Consider the following 17,064-nt stretch of genomic DNA (forward strand, 5'->3'; position numbering starts at 1 on the left):
GGGGCTTGGCGCCACGCCAACCGGCGGCGAAGGGCCTCCACTGGCCGGCACGAGTTGGCGCATGCGTGGGAGCGCTAGCGTGTGCTGGCATCATCCCAATTGCATGCACAGGGGGGTTTGTCTCCGCACCGGCAATGGCGGAGGTCCACAGCAGCCGGTGCGGAGGGAAAGAGTGCCCCCACGGCACAGGCCCTCCCGCAGATCGGTGCTCCCCTGGGGCCAGATCCCCCCGCGCATCCCCGAGGACCCCGGAGGCTGCCCGCAGAGCCAGGTCCCGCCGGTAAGTACCAGGTCTAACCTACGCCGGCAGGACATGCCGAAAACGGGCGGCCACTCGGCCCATTGTGGGCCGGAGAATCGCCGGGGGGACCGCTGCCAGTGGCCTCCGACCGGTGCGGCACGATTCCCACCCCCGCCAAAACCCCGGCTCCGGGGAATTTGGCAGCCGACGGGGGCAGGATTCACACCGTCTCTGGCGATTCTCTGGCCCGGCAGGGGGTTGGAGAATCCCGCCCAGAGAGATGGATTTAGGAGTCATTTTTTTTTTCAATTGAAACTATTATGTGAATGGTGAGAATTTTCACAGGCAGTTTTGGCTGGTATGAAATGGACTTTTGCAGCGGGTTCGATAGAGGACTGGGTGTGTTTGACGCTCTCGCGCTCCCTCAGAAACCCACTCATAACCAGTTTGCCGGCTTCCTGTGACATCTCCTGTAATATGACCAGCCGCTGCTAGAAACCCTGAGGCCTTTGGAAACCCAATTTCATCAGCAACACTGGTAAGGGGCCTGACACCATTTTTGAGTATCTTCCTCAGATGCCTGAAAACCGATTGAGGACAAATATGATGCTGGCTGCTTTGCAGGCATCTCTGGGGCAGATACAAGTGGTCCCTTGGCACTATTTGAAGAAAGGCAGGGAGTCGAAGGTTATGGGGATAAGGCGGAAAAATGGAATTGAGGATCACATCAGATCAGGAACGATCTCACTGAATGGTGGAGCAGACCCGATGGGCCGAACGGTTTACTACTGCTCTTACGTCTTATGGTCTTATCCCTGCGATGTCCTGGTCAAAACTTATCTTTCCCTAATCTCTAAAAACAGATGATTTTCTCAATCACCCCTTTGCTGAGTGTTGGATCTTGCTGTGCACAAATTGTTTTGCTCTATTTCACCCATGACGACGCTTTATTGGATGTCTGGCATATCCTTGGGTGGTCAATTCCGTGCTAAACAGCCAACCAATATTATATATTGTGGGCAGCTCGGTAGCACAAGTGGCTAGCACTGTGGCTTCACAGCACCAGGGTCCCAGGTTCGATTCCCCGCTGGGTCACCGTCTGTGCAGAGTCTGCACGTTCTCTCCGTGTCTGCGTGGGTTTCCTCCGGGCGTTCCAGTTTCCTCCCACAGTCCCGAAAGACGTGCAGGTTAGATGGATTGGCCATGCTAAATTACCCTTAGTGTCCAAAAAAGGTTAGATGGGGTTATTGGGTTACGGGGATAGGGTGGAAATTAGGGCTTAAGTGGGTCTGTGCAGACTCGATGGGCCAAATGGCCACCTTCTGCACTGTATGTTCTATATCTTGAACTGAGCAACTTAAGAAAGAGACGATAACGTCAAAATGCGTGACTGTGCTAAAGTAACCTCATTTCCACCCCCTGTGTTTGTATACAGTGATTGAACACGCATTAAAGGGCAGTTTGTACCGATATCTTCGAAGCATGCAATTTCCAGCAGTTTGAGACAGTGGTGTCATTTGTGGCTTCCTGTTGCCTCCCACCATGTCAGCCCATTCCCGTGTCTGCCGCTGTGGCTTTGGAAAGTGTGAACAGACCTATCCTCATCCTAACTGCACTTTCATTGCGCTGATGACTGATACCCAACCAAATGATCATATCATTAGCTCAGGCTTCTGCTTTGTTTTATTGCCTTCATCTGACGAATGAACACTTGGAGGAGAGCCAGGCTCTAACAGTTCTGCTGTGGTTCAGCTCTCACTTCTGACTCACTTCAGCTGTGGGTTCAAGCCTTGCTACAGTGACTTACAGCACGTCACCCTGACAGAGGCCCCTCCCCGCGCTGTGCCGTTCGACGTGCTGGGTTCCAGATAAACTGTTGAACAAACATGCTCCAAGGCAGGCCAGCAGCACGGTTCGATTCCCGTACCAGCCTCCCCGGACAGGCGCCGGAATGTGGCGACTAGGGGCTTTTCACAGTAACTTCATTGAAGTCTACTCGTGACAATAAGCGATTTTCATTTCATTTCATTTCAAAAGCCGAATAAAAGCAATGGCACGCTCTGCTTTCCGTCTTTCACTTTGGTACCACACATCCGTTAAGGCTAATTACTCACGCCCACGTTGACAGGGCAGGGGTATTCAGGTCGCCCGGTCTCAATTGCTCATTTTATATTTACCAATAAAACACACAGAGGAACAGTGCCTCGAACCCGGTCTGCCATCCAATTGGATCAGAGTAACCTTATTTAGACCCAAAGTGGCATTGCCCACATTCGCTTCCACCCGATACAGTTGTGCCCACTCACCATAGGAAAGTTATGGTGCAGAAAGAGGCCATTCAGCCCATCGTGTGTGTGCCGGACAAAAAAGAGAAAAATGAAACTAGCCACTCACTTTAGTCCCACTGTCCAGCACCAGGTCTGTAGCTTGGCAGGTTACAGCATTTTAGACACAGATCCAGGTACCTTTTAAATAAGGTGACGTTTCAGCCCCAACCACCAACTTGGACCACCCTCAGGGTGAAAAGCTTTTTCCTCGTGTCCTCTCTCAATGGTCTTGTAGCGCAATGGGTAATGTCCCTCCCTCGGAACTAGAAGCTCTGGGTTTGAGTTCCACCCTAGGATGACCAAGGAAGGTACATTCATAACGCAGCCAAACATGTTGAATGTCAACCTGCAAACCCTTCCAAACACACCAATGGCTGGCGGTAAGAGCGAGAGAGACTCCTGGTCAACCATGTGGAGTCACTGAGCCCAATTGTGCACCCAACCTGCCACCTTCCCCTGTATCCCATGAGATCTCACTTTTCTTTTATGTAAAATATAATTTATTGAAAGTACATCCAGAAAATACAAAAACAGGAACAATGAAACAAAATAATTTTGAACATAGTAACAGTGCATATAACACTATAGCAATATAACACAACAGGAACCCCCCCTTATATACCAATACATCAGCAACACCCCAATTAATTTTTGAAAAAAATACAGTAACCCCATTACTCCTTAATAATCAATAGTTACTGTACCCCGCCACCCTCCCTTACTTCCCCTCTTACCCCCACTGACGTTCTAATAATTCTTGAAAAAGGCGATGAACAACTTCCACCTCACGAAGAACCCCTCCCTCATCCATACCTCAAATAGCGAACTTAATTCTCTCCAAATGAAGAAGCTCAGCAAAGTCCCGCACCCCTGACCTGATGCTTGGTGGATCTGAGGACCACGAGTCAGGTATAATTCTGACACAACATTGGCCTCCTTCCCCACCAAGACACCCGGATCCTCAGACACTCCAAAAATAGCTACCCATGGAGCAGACATGATGACCATTTCCACCATCTGAGACACTACATCCGTGACTCCCTCCCAGAACCCCCCCACCCCCAAGCTTAGACAGGACCAGAACGTGTGGGCATGATTTGCAGGGTCCTGGCACATTGTGCACACTGATCGGCCACTTCCAGGAAGAATTGGCTCAGCCTTGTCGGGGTCGTATGTGCCCTATGCACAACTTTAAGTTGAATAAGACTAAGTCTAGCACATGATGAGGATGCATTAATCCGACAGTGTTTCTTCCCAAATCCAACCTCGCACCGTGCCTCCCAATTCCTCCTCCCATTTTTATCACATTGCCAACATCGAAACTTCCTCCTTCCTGGCCAACTCAGCATACACATTGGAGATCTCCCCCTCCCCAGTATCATCCTCTGAGAGGATCCTGTCCTCTAAACCTTTGGACGGCAACATTGGGAACAAACCCACCTCTTCACTCAAGGCCCTTATTTGGAGGTATCTGAACTCATTGCCATTGGGCAATTGATAGACCTCCATCAGCTCAGTCACGACCGCAAATTTCCCACTCAGAAACAGGCTCAAGGCATTTGGGGCGGGATTCTCTCAGCCCGGGGCCTGGCCGGACAATCCCCGCGACCAGCACGAATCGTACCACCCCGACGCCGGCACGCTATTCTCCGCAGAGCGGAGAATCGGCGCCATTGGCGTTAGCATAGTTGACGCGACACCGGTCAGGGGCTGCTCTACACGGCCAGCCCGCCGATTCTGGGCCCAGGATGGGCTGAGCAGCCGTCGTAAACACGCCGAGTCCTGCCGGCGCCGTCCACACCAGCTCTCAGCTGGCAGGGACTCGGTGTGGAAGGGTCAGGGGGCGGCCTGTGGGGTCAGGGGGGGTCCGACCCTGGGATGGAGGCCTCCAATATGGCCTGGCCTGCGATCAGGGCCCACCAATCGGCGGGTCGGCCTCTCTGGCTGATGGCCTCCTTTGTTCTGCATCGGTCCCTGTAGCCCTGTGCCATGTTGCGTCGGGGCCGGCACCTTGAAGTAAGACACTGCACATGCGCGCATGCCATTGCGCATGTGCGCATCAGCGCCGGTGCCACTGCGCATGCGCGTATCCCGCGGCGCCCAATTCACGCAGGGATCAGCAGCTGGAGCGGCGTGAACCGCTCCAGAGCCGTGCTGGCCCCCTGTAGGGGCCAGAATTGCTGATCCTGAGGTGGTGTTAACGCCGTTGAGAAACGCGACGGCATTTCTGACAGCATCAGCACTTAGTCACAGGATCATACAATCCCGCCACAGATCCCCAAATGATCCCACTCCTTAAACCTGGCATCCAGCCTCGCTGGGACAAACCTATGGTTACCACAGATCGGGTCCTTTTTGTACATGCCTTCCAGGCCAGAATTTAGCCGACACTGATTCCACACCCTCAGAGTGGAAACTACCACTGGATTCGATGAGTATCTACTCGGTGAGAATGGTGGAGGAGCTGAAGTCAATGCCCCTCAGGAAGTCACTCCACATGAGGCCTCCTCCACCATGCACCACACCGACCCTTGATCTAACACCCATTTCTGGGACTATGAAAGTTAGGGAATGCCAAGCCTGTCTACCCCTCTGCTTCTCTGACCAGTCTCCCATGTGGGACCTTGTCAAATGCCTTACTAAAATCCATGTAGACAAGATCCACTGTACTACCCTCGTAATCCGCCTTGTTACTTCCTCAAAAATTCTATTGTCAGTAAGACATGATTTTTCCTTAACATAACCATGTTGATAAATCTGTGCCTGTGTAACAATTTATCCTGGGTGGGATTCTCCAATAATGGGGCTATGTCCCCATGCCCATGGCAGATTCACTCCGGACTTTCCTGAAGAAAGTCCGGAATGATACACTTACCTGAAGGGGTCTAGCGGGGCCCAGGAGTGATCCTCACCTGCTCCGGCTGCTAATCCAGGGCCCTGCACCCCCCGGTCGGGTTTGCGCAAGCGCATGGCAGCGGCCTGCTTCGACCGCCCCGCGTGAAATTGCGGACCCACACCGTGGACCGGCACTAAGAAGATAGACCCCCCCCCCCCCCGAGGTTACGCATGCAGTCGGTCGCCTGGCCTTTCTGGAGGCCCCCCTGGTGAAGGATCCCTACGCCCCCCCCCCCCACCAGGGCCGCCGCGGACTGAGTCCGCAGCCTCCACGCTGAGTTTCCAGTGGGTGGGACCATGAGAGAACCACGCCCTCAGGAACTCGGCCAGCTGCACTCGGTGAATCGCCGCGAGGACCTCTTTCAATGGCCCCTGACCGGGGCCACCTCGACCACGCACGCGCGGTTGCCGGCGATTCTTCGGGGACCGGAGAATCGCGGGAGCAGCGTCGGACCCGATCTCTTTGACGCCCGAGATCTCGGCACGGAGGCTCGGAAAATCCCGCCCCTGTCTCTCAGAATTGTTTCAATAATTTGCCCAAATTACCAAAGTCAGATTGACTGATCTATAATTTCCTGGCCTTTCCCTCGCACCCGTTTTAAATAATGATACAACTTTCGCAGATCTCCAATCCTCTGGCACCTCGCCTGTATCTAATGAGGATTGTAAAATGATCCTCTGTGCATCCATTATTTCTTTCCTGGCTTCCTTCAACCGCCTGGGATACAATCCATCTGGCTCCTGTAACTTATCCATCTTCAAGGATGCCAGTGCCTGCAGTACTTCCTCCCTCACTAAACTTATTGTATCTAATATTTCACACTCCTCGTCTTTAGCGAGAATTTCTCCTTAGTGAAGACAAAGACAAAGTACTCATTGAAAACCCTGCCCACCTTTTTCTGTCATGATTCATTGATGGGAAATGGGCCAGCATTTATTGCCCATCCCTAGTTGCCCTTCAGAAGGTCGTGGTGAGTTGCCTTCTTGAACAGCTGCAGTCCCTGAGGTGTAGTCATGCCCACAGTTTTGTTAGGGAGGGAGTTCCAGGATGTTGCTCCAGCGACAGTGAAGGAACGGCGATATATTTCCAAGTCAGGACGGTGAGTGACTTGGAGTGGAACCTTTAAATCAACCCACAGGTTACCATGTACATCTCTGAAAGGCCCTACCTTTTTCTTGGCTATTCTCTTGCTCTTAATATTCTGGTAAAACACCTCAGGATTTTCTTTGATTTTACTTGCCAATATTCTTTGTATCCTCTCTCTGCTTTCCTAATTTCCATTTCTACTTCACCCCTGTGCTTTCTGAACACCTCTAGGCTTTCTATTGGCAGTCATAAGTTTCCTTTTTTTTCTGATTTATCTCGGCCTTTGTGCTTTGGGATGATCAGGCGGCTCTAGATTTAACAGTACCACCTTTTTTTCTTTATGATTTCCAGAGTCATCTAACTTAGTTTTGTCAACAAATGTGGATAGATCGGCCCTCTATTGTTTTATCAAAGTCATTGTTAATGTCACATTTACCTCATGACTATGTCAGAAAACAACATTTTAGTAGCTTCCTATTGTCAATTTTGTTTTTAAAATTTAATTTTATCTGTTCATGGGTCATGGTGTCGCAGGCTGTGCCAGTATTCATTGCCCATCCCTAATTGTCCTTGAGAGGGCAGTTAAGAATCAACCACATTGCTGTGGCTCTGGAGTCACATGTCGGCCATACCAGGCAAGGATGGCAGATTTCCTTCCCTGAAGGCCATTAGTGACAAGGTGATGCGCTAACAATTGCACACAAAGACACGAATCGGTACAAGAGAGGCTTTATTACCATGAGATGTTATTCCCTCGACTGCAGCTGTAGAATGGCAGCTCAGGAGAGCTCATGAATATTTATACTGCTCCCTGTGGCTGGAGCTAGCCGGCAGGGGCTTACCGACAAACCCATAATACAGGTACTGTTGTACATCCCCTAATACAGGCACACACACATATATATACAGTGGTGGATCAGCACACAAGGTGCAAGGTGGTAATGACCAAAAGGCAGGTGATTTTCTTAATAGCAACACTGCTGTAGAGAGATATTCAAACCCAGGGCATCAAGGAGATGTTTTTTGACCCTCTTTTCAAAGCAGTGCTATGGTCAGCAATCCACAAACTCTGGCCCATTCGGGGGAGGCAGTACTTGAGGTTTTGTCGTTTGGAGATTTGAGCACTTCCTCCGATGCCTCAACATCACCTCCGCATGTTCCCAATGAAATCCCTCAATGTGTTTGGTGCTTTCCCAAATCAGCCTCCTCCATTTTGATTGGTCAGAAGCCAGAATTTCCCATGAATCAGTGGGCATGTTTGACATCTTCAGGGATGCTTCGAGCTCATCCCAAAAGCGTTGATAAATGATGTGAGTGGGAACAGGACTGTGTCAGATAGAATCCTGTGTGGGTAAGTGCCAGATCCTCCATTTTGAACCAGCGAAAGAGCAGCTATGGTCTAATTCAACAACAGAACATTTGCTAAAATTGAAGGATGGTGAGCTGCATGTATAATTGTTTTTATTATATTGGTGCCTTCCTTGGGGTATGGAGTTTGTCACTTAAATTCCTACAGTTGAGGTGCAGAGATACCTTAAAGGGAAGACTCAGAAAATGCATGCGTGAGAATGGAACAGAAGGATTTGTCAATAAAGTAAGTTAACAGTGGGTGGAGCGTGACTCACCTGGAGCACAAACACCAGCATCGACCATAGATAAGGAGGCCATTCAGCCCATTGTGTCTCTGCTGACTGATAAAGAATTATCTAGCAAAATCCCAGTTTCCCAGTTCTAAGTCCCGAACCCGAGAAGGTAATGGCAATTCAAATGCACAGCCAAGTATTTTTAAATTGTGATGAAACGTCCTGCTATTACCATCCTTTAAGGCAATGAGTTCCAGATCCCGATCAGCCACCAGGTACCTCCCTGCTATAACCCTTCTACCAACAACCTCCTGGTTATTGACCTCTTTGCCAAGGGAAATATAGGTTTCCTATCCACTATTCTTAGGTCCCTCATAATTTTACACGCACATCTAAATCTCCTCTCAAAGGGAACAATCCCAGCCTATCCCAATCTTCCCTCATTGATAAAGTTCTCCAGTCCTTGCTCATTTGGCCTGTGCTGTAAAATTCACTCTAATTCTCTTGAATGATGATAGATTGAGATGAATAGCTATAGATTGAGAGAGGGGAATGCGCAACGAGCCCTGGGTGTCCTCGTACACCAGTCACTAAGCATGTAGGTACAGCAGCGGTGAAGAAGGCAAATGGTATGTTGGCTTTCACTGCAAGAGGATTCGAGTGCAGGAGCAGGGATGCCTTGCTGCAGATATACAGGGCCTTTGTGAGACCATAGAATTTACAGTGTAGAAGGAGGCCATTTGGCCTATCGAGTCCGCACCGGACCCCGGAAAGGGCACCCCACTCAAGCACACACCTCCACCCCGTCCTCATAACCAAGCAAACCCACCGACTCTTTCCCGAGACACCAAGGGTAATTTATCATGGCCAATCCATCTAACCTGCACATCTTTGGACTGTGGGAGGAAACCGGAGCACCCGGAGGAAACACACGCAGACACGGGGAGGATGTGCAGACTCCACACAGACAGCCACCAAAGCCGGGAATCGAACCTGGGACCCTGGAGCTGTGAAGCGACCGTACTGGCCACTGTGCTACCCTGCCACCCCATACCTGGAATACTGTGCGCAATCGTGATGTCCCGATTTGAGGAAGGATAGAAACATAGACAATAGAAGCAGAGAAGGCCATTCGGCCCTTGAAGGTTGCTCCGGCATTTATTATGATCGTGGCTGATCATACCCTGATCCTGCCTTCCACCCCATATTCCTTGATCCTTTAGCTCAAAAGTGATATCTAATTCCTTCTTGAAATGACACTATGCTTTCACCTCAACTACTTTCTGTGGTAGTGAATTCCACAGATTCACCACTCTCTGGGTGAGGAAATTTCTCCTCACCTCAGTCCTTCACCCCTTATCCTCAAACTATAACCCCTAGTTCTAGACTTCCCCACCATTGGGAATGTTCTTTCTGACTATAACCTGTCTAATCCGTTTAGAATTTTGTAAGTTTCTACGAGATCCCCTCTCACTCTTCTAAACTTCAATGAATATAATCCTAACTGACATAGTCTCTCCTCATATGTCAGTCCCGCTGTCCCAGGAATCAGCCTGGTAAACCTTCGCTGCACTCCCTCCATCCTTCCTCAGATAAAGACACCAAAACTGCACACAATATATTCACTAATGCCCTATACAATTGCAATAAAATATCCCTATTCCTATACTCAAATCCTCTCGCTATGAAGCCAAACATTTGCCTTGTTTACTGCCTGCTGTACCTGCGCGCTTACTTTCAGCGAGTGATACACGAGGACAACAAGGTCTCGCTGAATATCCACCTCTCTCAATTTACACCCATTCAAATAATAATCTGCTTTTCAATTTATGCTACCAAAGCGGATAACCTCACATTTATCCACATTATACTCCATTTGCCATGCATGTGACCATTCACTCTCCCTATCCAAATCTCGCTGAAGCATCTCTGCAACCTCTTCACAGCTCACCCTCCCACCAAACGTTGCTTCATCTGCAAATTTCAAAATATTACATTTAGTTCCCTCGTCCAAATCATTAATACATAATGTGAACAGTTGGGGTCCCACGACTGATCCCTGCGGTACCCCACTATTCACTGCCTGCCAATCAGAAATAGACTCATTTATTCCAACCTTTTGCTTCCTGTCTGTTAAGCAGCTTTCTATCCATCTCCAGACACTACCCGGAATCCCATGCACTTTAGCTTTACATAATAATCTGCTGCGTGATACCTTGTCGAAAGCTTTCTGAAAGTCTAAATAAACCACATCCACCGGTTCTCCCTGGTCAACTCTTCTAGTTATATCTTCAAAGAATTCCAGTAGATTTGTCAAATATTTGTCCTTTCGTAAATCCATGCTGACTTTGATTACACCACTTCTTTCCAAATGCTGTGCTATGAAATCCTTGATAATTGACTCCAGCAACTTCCCTCCAACTGACGTTCTTGTTACAGAGGAAGTGCAACGAAGGTTTACCAGATTGATTCCTGGGATGTCAGGACTGAGGTATGAGGAGAGATTGAGTCGATTAGGATTGTATTTGCTGGACTTCAGAAGGATGAGGGGATCTCATAGAAACCCATAAAATTCGAACAGGTCTCTTTGCCTCAGTAATCACCAAAGAGAAGGAATTGGTAGATGTTGAGTCTGGGGAAGGGTGTGTAGATAGCCTGGGTCTCATTGAGATCCAAAAAGACGAGGTGTTGGGCGTCTTGAAACATATTAAGGTGGATACGTTCCCAGGGCCTGATGGGATCTACCCCAGAATACTGAAGGAGGCAAGAGAGGAAATTGCTGAGGCCTTGACAGAAATCTTTGGATCCTCATTGTCGTCAGGTGATGTCCTGGAGGACTGGAGTGTAGCCAATGTTGTTCTTTTGTTTAAGAAGGGTTGCAAGGATAATCCTGGGAATGACAGGCCAGTGAGCCTTTTGGCAATGGTAGGGAAATTACTGGAGAGAGAATTCTTCGAGACAGGATCTACTCCCATTTGGAAGTATGGGAGTACTTCCCATTTGGAAGCAAATGGACGTATTAGTGAGAGGCAGCACGGTTTTGTGAAGGGGAGGTCGTGTCTCACTAACTTCATAGAGTTTTTCGAGGAGGTCACAAAGATGATTGGTGCTGGGAGGGCAGTGGATGTTGTCCATATGGATTTCAGGAAGGCTTTGACAAGGTTCCTCATGGCAGACTGGTACAAAAGGTGAAGTCACACGGGATCAGAGGTGAGCTGGCAAGATGGACACAGAACTGGCTCGGTCATAGAAGGCAGAGAGTAGCAATGGAAGGGTGCTTTTCTGATTGTAGGGCTGTGACTAGTGGTGTTCCGCAGGGATCAGTGCTGGGACCTTTGCTGTTCGTAGTATATATAAATGATTTGGAGGAAAATGTAACTGGTCTGATTAGTAAGTTTACGGATGACGCAAATGGTGGAATTGCAGATAGCGATGAGGACTGTCAGAGGACACAGCAGGATTTAGATCGTTTGGAGACTTGGGCGGAGAGATGGCAGATTGAGTTTAATCCGGACAAATGTGAGGTAATACATTTTGGAAGGTCTAATGCAGGTAGGGAATATACAGTGAATGGTAGAACCCTCAAGAGTATTGACAGTCAGAGAGATCTAGGTGTACACGTCCACAGGTCACTGAAAGGGGCAACACAGGTGGAGAAGGTAGTCAAGAAGGCACACGGCATGCTTGCCTTCATTGGCCGGGGCATTGAGTATAAAAATTGGCAAGTCATGTTGTAGCTGTATAGAAACTTAGTTAGGCCACAACTGGAGTATAGAACATAGAACAGTACAGCACAGAACAGGCCCTTCGGCCCTCAATGTTGTGCCGAGCCTTGTCTGAAACCAAGATCAAGCTATCCCATTCCCCGTCATTCTGGTGTGCTCCATGTGCCTATCCAATAACCGCTTGAAAGTTCCTAAAATGTCTGACTCCACTATCACAGCAGGCAGTCCATTCCTAACCACTCTCTGAGTAAAGAACCTACCTCGGACATCCCTCCTATAACTCCCATCCTGAATCTTATAGTTATGCTCCCTTGTAACAGCTACATCCACCCGAGGAAATAATCTCCAGTGTGGGTGGAGGCCCTCACTAGCCCAGTGTGGATGGAGGCTCTTGCTAGCCCAGTGTGGATGGATGCCCTCACTGGCCCAGTGTGGGTGGAGGCCCTCACTGGCCCAGAGTGGGTGCAGGCCCTCACTGGCCCAATTTGGGTTGAGGCCTTCACTGCCCCAGTGTGGGTGGAGGCCCTCACTGGACCAGTGTGGGTGCAGGCCCTCACTAGCCCAGTGTGGATGGAGGCCCTCACTGGCCCAGAGTGGGTGGAGGCCCTAACTGGCCCAGTGTGGGTGGAGGTTTCACTGGCCCAGTGTGGGTGGAGGCCCTCACTGGCCCAGTGTGGGTGGAGGCCCTCACTAGCCCAGTGTGGATGGAGGCCCTCACTGGCCCAGAGTGGGTGGAAGTTTCACTGGCCCAGTGTGGGTGGAGGCCCTCACTGGCCCAGTGTGGGTGGAGGCCCTCACTGGCCCAGTGTGGGTGGAGGCCCTCACTGGCCCAGAGTGGGTGGAGGCCCTCACTGGCCCAGTGTGGGTGGAGGCCCTCACTGGCCCAGTGTGGGTGGAGGCCCTCACTGGCCCAGAGTGGGTGGACGCCCTCACTGGCCCAGTGTGGGTGGGGGCCCTCACTGGCCCAGTGTGGGTGGAGGCCCTCAATGGCCCAGTGTGGATGGAGGCACTCACTGGCCCAGAGTGGGTGGAGGCCCTCACTGGCCCAGTGTGGGTGGAGGCCCTCACTGGCCCAGAGTGGGTGGACGCCCTCACTGGCCCAGTGTGGGTGGGGGCCCTCACTGGCCCAGTGTGGGTGGAGGCCCTCAATGGCCCAGTGTGGATGGAGGCCCTCACTGGCCCAGAGTGGGTGGAGGCCCTCACTGGCCCAGTGTGGGTGGAGGCCCTCACTGGCCCAGTGTGGATGGAGCCCCTCACTGGCCCAGTGTGGGTGGGGCCCCTCACTGGCCCAGTGTGGGTGGGGCCCCTCACTGGACCAGTGTGGGTGGAGGCCCTCAATGGCCCAGTGTGGATGGAGGCCCTCACTGGCCAAGTGTGGGTGGAGGCCCTCACTGGCCCAGAGTGGATGGAGGCCCTCACTGGCCCAGTGTGGGTGGAGGCCCTCACTGGCCCAGAGTGGATGGAGGCCCTCACTGGCCCAGTGTGGGTGGAGGTTCTCACTGGCCCAGTGTGGGTGGAGCCACTCACTGGCCCAGTGTGGATGGAGGGCCTCACTGTCCCAGTGTGGGTGGAGGCCCTCACTAGCCCAGTGTGGATGGAGGTTTCACTGGCCCAGTGATGGTGGAGGCCCTCACTGGGCCAGTGTGGGTGAAGGCCCTCACTGGCCCAGTGTGAGTGGGGTCTCTCTCTGTCCCAGTGTGAGCGGGGTCTCTCTCTGTCCCAGTGTGAGCGGGGTCTCTCTCTGTCCCAGTGTGAGCGGGGTCTCTCTCTGTCCCAGTGTGAGCGGGGTCTCTCTCTGTCCCAGTGTGAGCGGGGTCTCTCTCTGTCCAAGTGTGAGCGGGGTCTCTCTCTGTCCCAGTGTGACCGGGGTCTCTCTCTGTCCCAGTGTGAGCGGGGTCTCTCTCTGTCCCAGTGTGAGCGGGGTCTCTCTCTGTCCCAGTGTGAGTGGGGTCTCTCTCTCTGTCCCAGTGTGAGTGGGGTCTGACCCAGTGTGAGTGGGGTCTCTCTCTGTCCCAGTGTGAGTGGGGTCTCTCTCTGTCCCAGTGTGAGTGGGGTCTGTCCCAGTGTGAGCGGGGTCTCTCTCTGTCCCAGTGTGAGCGGGGTCTCTCTCTGTCCCATTGTGAGCGGGGTCTCTCTCTGTCCCAGTGTGAGCGGGGTCTCTCTCTGTCCCATTGTGAGCGGGGTCTCTGTTTGTCCCAGTGTGAGCGGGGTCTGCCCAAGTGTGAGCGGGGTCTGTCCCAGTGTGAGTGGGGTCTCTCTGTCCCAGTGTGAGTGGGGTCTCTCTCTGTCCCAGTGTGAGCGGGGTCTGTCCCAGTGTGAGTGGGCTCTGTCCCAGTGTGAGTGAGGTCTCTCTCTGTCCCAGTGTGAGTGGGGTCTCTCTCTCTGTCTCAATGTGAGCGGGGTCTCTCTGTCACAGTGTGAGTGGGGTCGCTCTCTGTCCCAGCGTGAGTTGGGTCCCTCTCTGTACCAGTGTGAGTCGGTCTGTCCCAGTGTGAGTGGGGTCTCTCTGTCTCAGTGTGAGCGGGGTCTCTCTCTCTGTCCCAGTGTCAGCGGGGTTTCTCTCTGTCCCAGTGTGAGTGGGGTCTGCCCCAGTGTGAGTGGGGTCTCTCTCTGTCCCAGTGTGAGCGGGGTCTCTCTCTGTCCCAGTGTGAGTGGGGTCTCTCTCTGTCCCAGTGTGAGTGGGGTCTGTCCCAGTGTGAGTGGGGTCTCTCTCTGTCCCAGTGTGAGCGGGGTCTTTCTCTGTCCCAGTGTGAGTGGGGTCTGTCCCAGTGTGAGTGGGGTCTCTCCCTGTCCCAGTGTGAGCGGGGTCTGTCCCAGTGTGAGTGGGGTCTGTCCCACTGTGAGCGTGGTCTCCCTCTCTGTCCCAGTGTGAGTGGGGTCTCTCTCTGTCCCAGTGTGAGCGGGGTCTCTCTCTCTGTCCCAGTGTGAGCGGGGTATGTCCCAGTGTGAGCGGGGTCTCTCTCTCTGTCCCAGTGTGAGCGGGGTCTGTCCCAGCGTGAGTGGGGTCTCTCTCTGTCCCAGTGTGAGTGGGGTCTCTCTCTGTCCCAGCGTGAGTGGTGTCTCTCTCTGTCCCAGTGTGAGCGGGGTCTGTCCCAGCGTGAGTGGGGTCTCTCTCTGTCCCAGTGTGAGTGGGGTCTCTCTCTGTCCCAGTGTGAGTGGTGTCTGTCCCAGTGTGAGTGCGGTCTGTCCCAATGTGAGTGGGGTCTCTCTCTGTCACAGTGTGAGCGGGGTCTGTCCCAGTGTGAGTGGGGTCTCTCTCTGTTCCAGTGTGAGCGGGGTCTGTCCCAGTGTGTGTGGGGTCTCTCTCTGTCCCAGTGTGAGTGGGGTCTCTCTCTGTCCGAGTGTGAGCAGGGTCTCTCTGTCCCAGTGTGAGCGGGGTCTGTCCCAGTGTGAGTTTGGTCTCTCTCTGTCCCAGTGTGAGCGGGGTCTGTCCCAGTGTGTGTGGGGTCTCTCTCAGTCCCAGTGTGAGCGGGGTCTCTCTCTGTCCCAGTGTGAGCGGGGTCTCTCTCTGTCCCAGTGTGAGTGGGGTCTCTCTCTGTCCCAGTGTGAGCGGGGTCTCTCTCTGTCCCAGTGTGAGCGGGGTCTCTCTCTGTCCCAGTGTGAACGGGGTCTCTCTCTGTCCCAGTGTGAGCGGGGTCTCTCTCTGTCCCAGTGTGAGTGGGGTCTCTCTCTGTCCCAGTATGAGTGGGGTCTCTCTCTGTCCCAGTGTGAGCGGGGTCTCTCTCTGTCCCAGTGTGAGTGGGGTCTCTCTCTGTCCCAGTGTGAGCGGGGTCTCTCTCTGTCCCAGTGTGAGTGGGGTCTCTCTCTGTCCCAGTGTGAGTGGGTCTCTCTCTGTCCCAGTGTGTGCGGGGCCTCTCTCTGTCCCAGTGTGAGTGGGGTCTGTCCCAGTGTGAGTGGGGCCTCTCTCTGTCCCAGTGTGAGTGGGGTCTCTCTGTCCCAGTGTGAGCGGGGTCTCTCTCTGTCCCAGTGTGAGCGGGGTCTCTCTCTGTCCCAGTGTGAGTGGGGCCTCTCTCTGTCCCAGTGTGAGCGGGGTCTGTCCCAGTGTGAGTGGGGTCTCTCTCTGTCCCAGTGTGAGCGGGGTCTCTCTCTGTCCCAGTGTGAGTGGGGTCTCTCTGTCCCAGTGTGAGTGTCGTCTCTCTCTGTCCCAGTGTGAGTGGGGTCTCTCTCTGACCCATTGTGAGCGGGGTCTGTCCCAGTGTGAGTGGGGTCTGACCCAGTGTGAGTGGGGTCTCTCTCTGTCCCAGTGTGACTGGGGTCTGTCCCAGTGTGAGTGGGGTCTCTCTCTGTCGCAGTGTGAGTGGGGTCTCTCTCTGTCCCAGTGTGAGCGGGGTCTCTCTCTCTGTCCCAGTGTGAGCGGGGTCTCTCTGTCCCAGTGTGAGTGGGGTCTCTCTCTGTCCCAGTGTGAGTGGGGTCTCTCTCTGTCCCAGTGTGAGTGGGGTCTCTCCGTCCCAGTGTGAGCGGGGTCTGTCCCAGTGTGAGTGGGGTCTCTCTGTCCCAGTGTGAGTTGGGTCTCTCTCTGTCCCTGTGTGAGTGGGGTCTCTCTCTGTCCCACTGTGAGTTGGGTCTCTCTCTGTCCCAGTGTGAGTGGGGTCTCTCTCTGTCCCAGTGTGAGCGGGGTCTCTCTCTCTGTCCCAGTGTGAGCGGGGTCTCTCTCTGTCCCAGTGTGAGCGGGGTCTCTCTCTGCCCCAGTGTGAGTGGGGTCTCTCTCTGTCCCAGTGTGAGTGGGGTCTCTCTCTGTCCCAGTGTGAGTGTGGCCTGTCTCTGTCCCAGTGTGAGTGGGGTCTGTCCCAGTGTGAGTGGGGTCTCTCTCTCTGTCCCAGTGTGGGCGGGGTCTCTCTCTGTCCCAGTGTGAGCGGGGTCTCTCTGTCCCAGTGTGAGTGGGGTATCTCTCTGTCCCAGTGTGAGTGGGGTCTCTCTCTGCCCCAGTGTGAGCGGGGTCTCTCTCTGTCCCAGTGTGAGTGGGGTCTCTCTCTGCCCCAGTGTGAGCGGGGTCTCTCTCTGTCCCAGTGTGAGTGGGGTCTCTCTCTGTCCCAGTGTGAGTGGGGTCTCTCTCTGTCCCAGTGTGAGTGGGGTCTCTCTCTGTCCCAGTGTGAGCGGGGTCTCTCTCTTTCCCAGTGTGAGTGGGGTCTCTCTCTGTCCCAGTGTGAGCGGGGTCTGCCCCAGTGTGAGCGGGGTCTCTCTCTGCCCCAGTGTGAGTGGGGTCTCT

Source organism: Scyliorhinus canicula, chromosome 6, assembly GCF_902713615.1.
Source record: "Scyliorhinus canicula chromosome 6, sScyCan1.1, whole genome shotgun sequence".
In the NCBI taxonomy this organism is placed as follows: Eukaryota; Metazoa; Chordata; class Chondrichthyes; order Carcharhiniformes; family Scyliorhinidae; genus Scyliorhinus; species Scyliorhinus canicula.